The 10,350-nt window shown below is 43.7% G+C and overlaps 1 non-coding gene across 1 annotated transcript; it reads left to right on the top strand.

Annotated features, from left to right (window-relative positions):
- The first annotated feature begins 184 nt into the window (after positions 1–184).
- On the top strand, positions 185–373 carry LOC114021893. Its single transcript, XR_003566244.2, has one exon. It is a non-coding gene; the product is annotated as a U2 spliceosomal RNA (small nuclear RNA).
- The last annotated feature ends 9,977 nt before the right edge of the window (positions 374–10,350 follow it).

Genomic DNA, 10,350 nt, shown 5'->3' with positions numbered 1-10,350 from the left:
GTCAGCTGACTCGAGTCCCACTAACCTGGGCTTACATTGCAATGTAGACATACCCTGTGAATGTGCTGTTAAAAAAAGCACGTGTATTTCACAGTCGGTCACCGCTGAGAGAATAGAAAGAGAGGTTTCCTGCTTTTTGATACTGATCCCTGGTTGAAATTATTTTCCCATCAACTCGTTAGGTGTCCCTGTCTAACAAGAAACTTAAGATCAAGCGTAGTATCTGTTCTTATCAGTTTAACTTCTGATATGTCCTTTATTTGAGGACTGTATATTAAATTGATTTTTGAAACGGGGATGGAATAGGAGCTTGCTCTGTCCACCCCAGGCATCGACCTGGTGTTGCAGTGCCTCCAGGAATGGTGCAAAGAAAAAAAAAGAAGCTTAAGGATGGACAGTATTTCAGTGCTCAGATTGAAGGTTCCACTGAAAATTCTGTTGCTTTTTTCTTGGATCCATTCATCTCTGGAACAGATATAAGAAGCTTCCCAACTTTAGAATTCTGGGCCCAAAGGCAAAGAAGGGGCCTGAGATGGAAGGATCAGTTTTATCTTCTGAATGGATAGACTGTAAGAAATATTGCACATTGATAGATAATGCAAAGTAGCCAATATTCAGTCCTTAGGACATAAGGCACTCATACATTGCAGAATGGACTCTGCAAGGACACTTCATCTGTGTGATTACACTGACTTAGCTACAAAAGGTACCAGATGCATACAGGGCAATCTGATGCTTGGTATGTCTTCCAGATTCATGCCATAAAGTGAAATGTTCTTTGAAGGAGCCTGGGAAAGGCTTTGGCCCAGGGCAGCAAACCAGGACATGCTGCTAAACATAGCTGGTGAAGTACTACCAGATTCCTGGTCTATGACTAGAACCCCTAGGCGCTATGGTAATACACATAATAAATAATTATAATTTCATCTGCTCCACCAGATTACCATTTCGGGAAAGCTCATATGCTTTGTAGTTAATATAGATACTACTAAATACAATTCTGCACATAGAGCACTGATTTTTAAAAAAATCATGAACACATTTCTATTACCAATATATTTTTTACATTTTTCCACAAAACCTACATTTGAATCCTAGACTCCCTCTGTCCCTTTAATTGCATGCTTCCTCTTGATGCTGTCTTTTAAAGTGCCTGTATTCATGCATGCCACTTTTATGCTAAGTCAGTTGGTAAATAGCAGAGATATGCCATGATACATTTACGCTGTGGAAATCTTTCAAACACTTCAAGGTATTTACCTTCCTCTTTCTTTTCATAAAGTTCTTCATACATCTGGTAACTATTAACGATGTTACAGAATAAATGATGGTTTGTGCCTCCCTCAGCCCATCCTTTCCATTTCCCCACCCCACTCCACCCGCTCCGCCCTGCCACCACTGCTCTTCTAGGGAAATTGGAACGCTAAATTTGTGACATCACATTCCATCCTATGGCAACAGTTTCATGTCCTTTTTCCAGCTGTGTTCTACTGTTAAAGTCTTTCTTTAACATTAAATTAATTACCAATGGCCAGATGTATTACTTGGAAATAAAGATATTGCATTTTACCAGATGACATCTCACATGTCTACCAGTAACTTGTAGCATGAGTGACTCCAGTGTGGGGATGGCAGGATGGGAAGGAACTAAAGATGAGTCCAGGGTAGGAGCTGTCAGGTTTGAGTGTGAATGCCAACCTCATAACAGACTGTCAAGAAGCAGGGCACAAAACCCCAAACTGGTGGTAAGTTCTGTACTTAGATTTCACCAATCAAATAACAAGTGTGAACTCCTCAAGCACTATAGCAGCCTAACAATGGGGTCGCAGACAGTCCCCTATGTACTCGGGTCTATCTTGCCACACAGGGGAACAAGCCTTTGTGATCGATGGTCACTTACACCCCAAATCACAACAATATTCAGATTATAACCAGTCCCAAAGGACCAGTCTCTTACCCCCGGTCAATTGTACCTTAGCTCTCTCATGGAAGACAACACTTGTAGCCAATCCTGTAATAAACTAACTAAAGATTTACTAACTAGGAAAAAGAAATGAGAGCTATTTACAAAGTTAAAACAGGTAAACATACACACACAGATGAGTTACTGTCTTAGGTTTCAAAAGGTAATAGATTCTGTTGTAATATGCAAGCTCTATATGTCCTTTAGGAACAATGTAAATTAAGCAGGTTGGGGATCCTTTACTTATGCTTAGAAATATTGCCCTCTCTGAATTCCAAGCAGCATAGTGATGATAATTTCTCTTTAACAGGGATTTTTATTCCTTTCCCCCAACGATCAAGCTGTGATGGGACAAGGGCTTGTACATGTCTACTCTTCACGGGTGTAGGGGAAGCAATCAACAAAATCTTTTGTCCACCGGTGTTCCACTATGGTTTGTCTGGTATCTATGGGCCTTCTTTTGTTGGAGAGGAGATGATACATCTTGTGGTAAACTAGCGTTTCACACTTGGTAATGCTTCTCTCCTGACTGGGGGTTTACAATCTTAGCAAATATACGCAAAAAGAAAAGGAGTACTTGTGGCACCTTAGAGACTAACCAATTTATTTGAGCATAAGCTCACGAAAGCTTATGCTCAAATAAATTGGTTAGTCTCTAAGGTGCCACAAGTACTCCTTTTCTTTTTGCGAATACAGACTAACACGGCTGTTACTCTGAAACTTAGCAAATATATTTATAGTTACAGAACAAACATTTAAATATTACCTTATAACATGGAATACAGATATTATAAACGATACTTTTAGCATCCTAGAGGCATTTCAAAAAGTCTAAATACTAAACACATTCTTATAATTCTAATCTCTATTTTAACGTTACTAACAGAGAGGCGAGCCAGACTGGTTTCCAGGAATGCATTTGTCAGTGTTCAGTGAGGCGTAGGGGCCTTGGCATGAGCTGGCACCTGGTTTGCCAGCATCACAGGAACATTTGGTGCATGGGAAGCAGAGAACTCATTTAACTGAGATCTCCTTCCCCTAAGCCACTCTAGCAATCCCTGCAGCAGAAGTTTCCGCTCTCCTCTTTCACCTTGGTCAACCCTGACTTTTCTCTAGTCCCCTAGAGAATTAGGTTCATGACATCAGCAGTGAATGCAGCCTTCTGGGGATCTTTGTTCCCTAGAAGGCTGCATGTATAAAAAAAAGCCCATATATATCATATCTTTATATCACTGAACTGTTTTCTTAACTTTTTGAACAAACATATTATGATTATTTAGGCTGAGCAAAGGATGGCACATAACTGTACTTCTTCAAAAGCAACTGAGGGAAAGAACTGTGAACCAGAGTCAATATTTCCACTGTTCTCTGGGGGAGACAAAAATGGTGTAGTTTATTTTCCCCTTGTGCCTGGCCAGTGAGTAGGGAGGAAAGGGAGCAGAACCTTGGCTCTTCTCACTCACCACCAACTCCGTGCCCAGCTGCTCGAAGTGAGACGCATTCAACAGTAGGCTGGGACTACTATACACACCAACCCAGGAGCCAAGATCCAAGTAGATTAACCAAAATGAAGAGGAAGTGAGGCAAGCAGGTCTGACAAGAGCAGAATCTAGCTGCAAATATTTATATTCAGACATGCTGTCCAAAATTTACCCCCCAGTGTAATTCCATCAATTTCAGTGAAGATATATCATTGAAAAATATGTCATATGCCTTTTTCATTTAGCTTTAGAAAAGTAGTAATTAATCCATAATTTACATGTTGCAAAATGATCATAGACCTGTTAAAGCCCAACAGGAGTTGAACTTACATCATTTGAGTTATACAACAGACACTTCTAGATTAGGGCACACAGTCTTTGATTAATATTCTGGAAATATCTGGGTATTAGATTAGCCATGGGAAGATTCTTCTACTGCTCTCAAGATAAAACAGAAGCATATTTGAATTGTAAAACAAAATATCAATAAGAGGGCTAAAGTGTTCACACAAGGTCTGTTTCCAGGATCTTACCGAAAGGATGTATGCAAAGTATCATCGACAATTTAAAAACAGTCTTGCTAATTGGGGAGGATTGTTTAATTGGCATTGTATTACATGTCAAGTATCTTTTGGTTGATAAAGATAAATTAAGACCTCAGTCCTGCAAACTGTTCCACATGGGCACATGGATCTGTCTGTGCAGGATTGGGACCCTCTCCACAAAGGGAATTAAGTGTTGCAACACTAGGCATTGCAGAGTCTAACTTTTATGTACCTGCTGCCTAGTGAGAGGCCCAGGCCCAGACCCTCTAAGGTATTTATATACCTAACTCCCATAGATTTTAATGGCACCTAAATACCATTGCGGATCCAGCCCCCAGGCTCCCTATACATGCTGGGTGGAGAGCCACCTAAGCTAGCCAAGAGCAGATGCTGTGGAAGAGGAAATGTCCTAAACCCTACCCCTCTCAGGTGCCTAAGTCCTTTGGTAAATCTGGACCTAGGTGCTGAAAAACCTAATTATTTGTTTTGACAAATAACAAAAGATATTAAAGCATAGTATGACTCAATCCTGATTTACATACCCTACCTTTGCAAAATATGGGCAACAATTTATCTGCTAGGTCACATAGTCTTCCATTAGGGTTCATGGGAATGTCAAGGTATCTTATGAAAATAGCGTATTGAAAACACCAAGGAAAAATTAGTCATACACTGGCATACATGACTATCACACTGTCTGTATGGCACATTTCGCTTGTTAAATTTAGAAACAGAGAGGACTAACAAGAATGTTGCTACTTTTTAGCTATACTTTTTATCCATACACAGAGTGTAAATTCTTGTTTTCCACTTATCTCCTTTTAAGGGAACATTGCTTTAGACTATGTTCATACTCAAGTATCATTAATGGCAGCTATTCCACAGTCCCTTCTGCAAGAGCTGACAGGTGACAGAGTTTTTGGGAGGCAATGACGATGGAAAAGCATAGCTATCATCAGAACAAAAAGTAAACTGATTACATTGTAACTTTGACTGTGTTCCATATTTACAGTGAAAGACTACTGAGCCTTTGCTACAACAAGACATCTGCCTTTTCCTCCCAAATATAAGGCCCAATTCTACCCTCAGATACTCGTGTCAAATAATGGGAGTTGCAGAAGGGAATTCGGAGGGCAGAATTTTGGTTTATACACTTGTCACTACTCATGCACAGTGATGTCACAGTTGAGAGTTGTGGCCTTGATGGCATGAATGGATAAAGGGCTTAAGGGGAAAATATTTTTTGTTGTAAATGTGTTTTAATAATTACATTTATTAAACACTTCTAGGTAATTACAGGGCAGGGTTACAGTTATAGACTGCTACCAATTGCCTTAAGCAAGGGTGGTGATATATTGCAGTAGTTCTCAAAGCCAGTCCGCCGCTTTTTCAGGGAAAGCCCTTGGTGGGCCAGGCCGGTTTGTTTACCTGCCGTGTCCTCAGGTTTGGCCAATCACGGCTCCCACTGGCCGTGGTTTGCCACTCCAGGCCAATGGGGGCTGCGGGAAGGGCGGCCAGCACGTCCCTCGACCCGCACTGCTTTCTGCAGCCCCCATTGGCCTGGAGCAGCGAACCGCGGCCAGTGGGAGCTGCGATCGGCCGAACCTGCGGATGCGGCAGGTAAACAAACTGGCCCGGCCCGCCAGGGGCTTTCCCTGACAAGTGGTGGACTGACTTTGAGAACCACTGATATTGTGCACTTATACCAGTTCATAGAGGAGATAAGCTTAACTCTAGTGGGATGCATTTGACTGTATATATAGTTAACACCCAGTTGTATGAAGACAATCGTGAGTGGTTATTGAAGAGCACTCCAGAGGGGAAAAGCAGTGCCTGAGAACCCAAAACTAGTGTACATTCAGCTAGAAGAGCTTTAGGGCTTGTCTGAGTTGCAGTTTCAAGCCTGTCAGTGACTCAGCTACAACATGGCTGTTCTCTGATTTGCAACACAATTCCATTTTGCAGTGTGTCACATTTCTTTTTCAAGTTGGTTAGTACTTTTTGCTGTAATGAGCCATTGAGAGTAGGCACATAGAGAATAAAACAAATGATAATGTGTTAGTGTTTGTATTATGACACTGCCCAAAGGCATAAGAGTGCTTTTGTGTTAGATACTGTTGTGTTAGATATGTCTGCTGTCTTCACATGACAAAGCCACAGTTCTTTGTGTATTTTCAGTAGGTATGAGCTTACTTTTGGCCTCCCTGAGAGTGTCTGTCAAGTTGTGTTTGATTACAGTTCAAGTTCCCTGTTCTCCGTATTATTCTTCATTTTCTACTAATCTTCATCTTCTACTGATGACAGGACCCTATTGAAGGCATGTAATAATAATAATAATAATTATGATGATTCCTATAGGGAGCTAGAATGGTCTTAGGTTATATTAATTATTATTTTATTATTATTGTGGTCGTATCAGGGACCCGGACCCCACTGTGTTAGGTGCTGTACAAACACAGGTCAAAAGACAGTCCCTGCTCCAAAGAGCTTGCAATCAGCTATAGCGCACAGGACAGGGAGTAAGGAGATTGGGGTCTGTACCAAGTTTGGCAGTAGATTTGCCTTGTGACTTCGGGGAAAACATTTAACCTCTCTGGGCCAGAGCCAAATAAAAGGTGTTGCAGTTCTGTCTCCTTCTCCTCCAGCTCCTCCTCCTTCCACTCCCCCCCCCCCCCCAGCCATTTTGTGTGGCATGAGGTTTGCTTTGAAGATGCCTGCTGGACCAGGCCCCCCAGATGAGATAGGTGGGATAGCTCCTATCATCATGTGAGTTGAGGATCTCACTGAGGCTTAGGCATGAGATAGATAGATAGATCTGGGCTCCTAGATCAACGTGTTCTGTGCATCACCAGAGGTAGAAACCTAAGTGCCTAGTGACCTTTCACAGCCAAAAATTAGGCACCGACAGATTTTTAAATATAGCAAAATGTAAACTGCAAATAATATATTGAACCATTTAGTCACCGGAGCATCCTAACAAAGGATGTGAAGTCTTTAAGGTACATCTACACTGCCGCTGGGAGGTGTGATTCCCAGCACAGGTAGACAGACTTGTACCGGTTCTGCTCAAGCTGGCATGCTAAAAATAGGAGCATGGAAGTTGCAGCATGGGTGGTGGCTAGCCGGAGCTGCCGCCCCTGCAGCACTGTCCATGCTGCTACTTTTAGTTCACTAGCTGTAGAGTGAGAGGAGCTAGTGTGAATCTATCCACTGGAAATCAGTTGCAGCAAGACAGTCATTACGGTACATCTTTCTAAAATGTACGCTCTAGGTAGGGTGACCAGATGTCCCGTTTGTATAGGGACAGTCCTGTTTTTTGGGACTTTTTCTTATATAGGCATCTATTACCCCCCCACCCCCTGTCCCGTTTTTTCACAGTTGCTATCTGGTCACCCTAGCTGTAGGTCAACCACAAGTTATTGGGCTCAATGCAGAAATTTTACTGGGTGAAATTCAATTGTCTGTGTTACGCCGGAGTTTGGACAAGACTATCATAATGATTGCTTTTGGTCTTACAATTAATGGATGGTTGCGAGGCTGGATTCAGTACATTTTGTAAAGTACTTTAGGAGCCTCAGAGAGAGAAACTACAGGCATACAAAGAAAAGTATTGTTATCGTTTCCATTTGCTGGTCTGGGTTTGAGTGAATTCTAGGTGATGGTGCCTGTCATCCATGTTTGCTACTACTTCGGTTGTATCCAGTGTTCTTTTTTGGGTCGCCACCACACCCATTTGTGCTGCAAGCCTGTCAGCTCTCAGAGGTTAAATAGGTTCAGTGTAAGTCAGTGTTTAATGTGCTGCTGGAAGTGGACTGGATGAGTCAGAAGGTAGCAGTCTTCCCTCTGAGTTGGTACTGAACGAATGCCCCTACACCAGTGTGCTTTTTGGAAACGCTGTGGTCCTGGAGGGGATCCCCAATCACATTTGCAAAACCATTGTGCTGATCACCACTTCTGAGTAGTAAAGCTCCTGTGGCCACTTTTCACATGATTAAGGCTGATAGCTCTGGTGCCTGGCCAGGTTTCAATTTGGGTAATTAAATATTGTCTATGTACTGTAAATTCTCCCTGCTGTTTTAAACTGGATACTTCCTGTTCTAATCTGCTGCATAGTGTTCCTCAGGGCTGTTGAAGGGTTGCAGTACTTTATCCTTAAATTATCAAGATCCATTCCTCGATATGACCTCCTCTCTGCTGGAGGTGTCTAGGGGAATAACACCACCTAAAAAACGAGCAGCCCTGACCTGGAGGAAGCTCAGGATGAACCAAGGCAGCCCAAGGATGTCACTGCCAACAGGGCTTGCACTGAGCCCCCAGTGGAAATTAAATCAGTGACCCTTGACAGAGAGTCCAAGAAATGGAAGCTAGAAACACAGCTTGCCTTTCTTGGCTATGAATGGTCCTGAAGTGCAGGGTGTTTCCTGCTCCAGACAGGATGAACCTAGCCCCACCTCTTCTAGGCAATAGATTTTTGCTGGTACTATGGCAGTGGTCCCTAAACTTTTCACAGTCATGCCCCATGAGCTCCGGGGGGGAGGGGGCAAACTGGGGTAAAGGGGCCAAGACTGGGGCTGCAGCTAGGGGCGGGACTGGGGCTGGGAATGGAGCCGTGGCCAGGGGCCGAGGCTGGGGTCGAGGCCAGGAGCGGAGCTGCAGCTGGGGGCTGAGGCTGGGGGTGGAGCTGTGAGTTGAAGCCAAAGCTGCGGTAGGGCCGCAGTTGGGGGCTAAAGCTGGGGCTAGGGCTGGGAGCGGAGTTGGGGCCAGGAGCTTGGACCGGAGTAGAGCTGGGGGCAGAGCAGGGCTGGGTGGTGCTCCCTTCCGACCCCCATGGGGGTTGGCCCGGCACTGCCATGCCCTCTGAAGGTTCCTCTGTGCCCCCCTAGGAGGCATGCTCCACAGTTTGGGGACCTCTTGTCCTATGGGTATTTACTTGATGTAGCATTCACTATATAATCACATATTCTTTCCACAGGACCTTGCACAGGATATATGGTGCTCACTAAGTGGGTAGCTATTCAATGTTTTGTTTTATCCTCACTGCTCGGTGTGTGGCCCCATGTCTTAGATACTGCACAGATCTTCTGAATAGAGAATTATTAACTTATTTGTGGGCTTTTTTAATGGCTGTTATCACCATAGGATCTGAGTGCATAGGATCTGAGTGCTTCACTGGTCCTCAGTTTCTCCACCTTCATCTCACTCCTTTCTGCCTTTCTTCCCTGCTACTTATTGTCTCAGTGTTCTACCGAGCTCTCTCCCCTTAGCATTCCAGTCAGGCTAATTCCTTGCTTCCATGTGGCATGGGCGTGGAGGGGGAGAGGCTACTGAGAGGACAGGAGAGGTAGTCTTCTGGCTCTCATTTCTGGTTCCTAGTGTTACAACAGCTCCCGGCAGCCAGAAGATGCAATTACAGAGAAAGTTCTGCTCAGCCTTGGAACCCTGCTATGGATCACGCTCAGTCTGATTGTGGGGGACAGTACATGTGCAGTCTGGTCAGCTCCTAGGAATTGGGTGGGCATGTACCATGGTAAGTGCAGATGAAATCTTCAGAGAATTTAGCTGCTAAACTCTATCAAGTCTCTACTGAGAATGTGCAGACTGATATTTTTTAGACTTCTAACTAGGCCAAATTCAGGTAGATTTTCACAGGGAATGGCAAAAATTGTAAGAATTTTTTAACATGAGCAAAACAAATTATTTTCCTCCATCCGTGTTTGCTGAAACAGCTGAACCATTTTTGTTGAGGGGGGAAAAAAAAAGTCTGAGGCAGACATATGGAGGTTACTTGCCTGTTACTGGAGGTTGTTCAAGATGTGTGGTCCCTATCTGTATTCCACACACATAGATGCTCATGCTCTCCATGTGCCTAAGACCCGAGATTTGTTGTAAGTAGTGTCCATTGGTCCACGCTTGCACAGTTGCTCTCGTGCTCTGAAACAAAGACATAAGGGGTGGCATGGGCCAATGCCTTTCCAGTTACTCTTCTTACCACAAATCAAATAAGATCCAAAGCGGGTGGGTAATGGAATACAGATAGGGACTACACATCTCAAAGAACCTCCAGTTACAGGTATGTAATCTGCACTTCTTTTTTGAGTACTAATCCCTATGTGTATTCCACATGTGGGTGATTGGTAAGCAGTATTCAAACAGATTGCGAGGATGCAGTTGGTAGGGATGTCTGTGAGGCTGCTCTCACCACAGTTGCATCTGTAGAAGAGGCCTGGACTAAGGTGTAATGCTTCGTAAAGGTGTGGCTGGAATGCCAAGTAGCTTCCTCACAAACGTCCAGAATAGGTACTTCTCAAAGAGATGCTGTTGAGGTTGCTTGTGCTCTTGTGGAGTGGGCCCTCACCGTGTC

The sequence above is a fragment of the Chelonia mydas genome, chromosome 3, assembly GCF_015237465.2.
Source record: "Chelonia mydas isolate rCheMyd1 chromosome 3, rCheMyd1.pri.v2, whole genome shotgun sequence".
NCBI lineage: Eukaryota > Metazoa > Chordata > Testudines > Cheloniidae > Chelonia > Chelonia mydas.
Note: the sequence above shows the minus strand (reverse complement) of the source record. Positions and strands in the feature narration are given on the sequence as shown.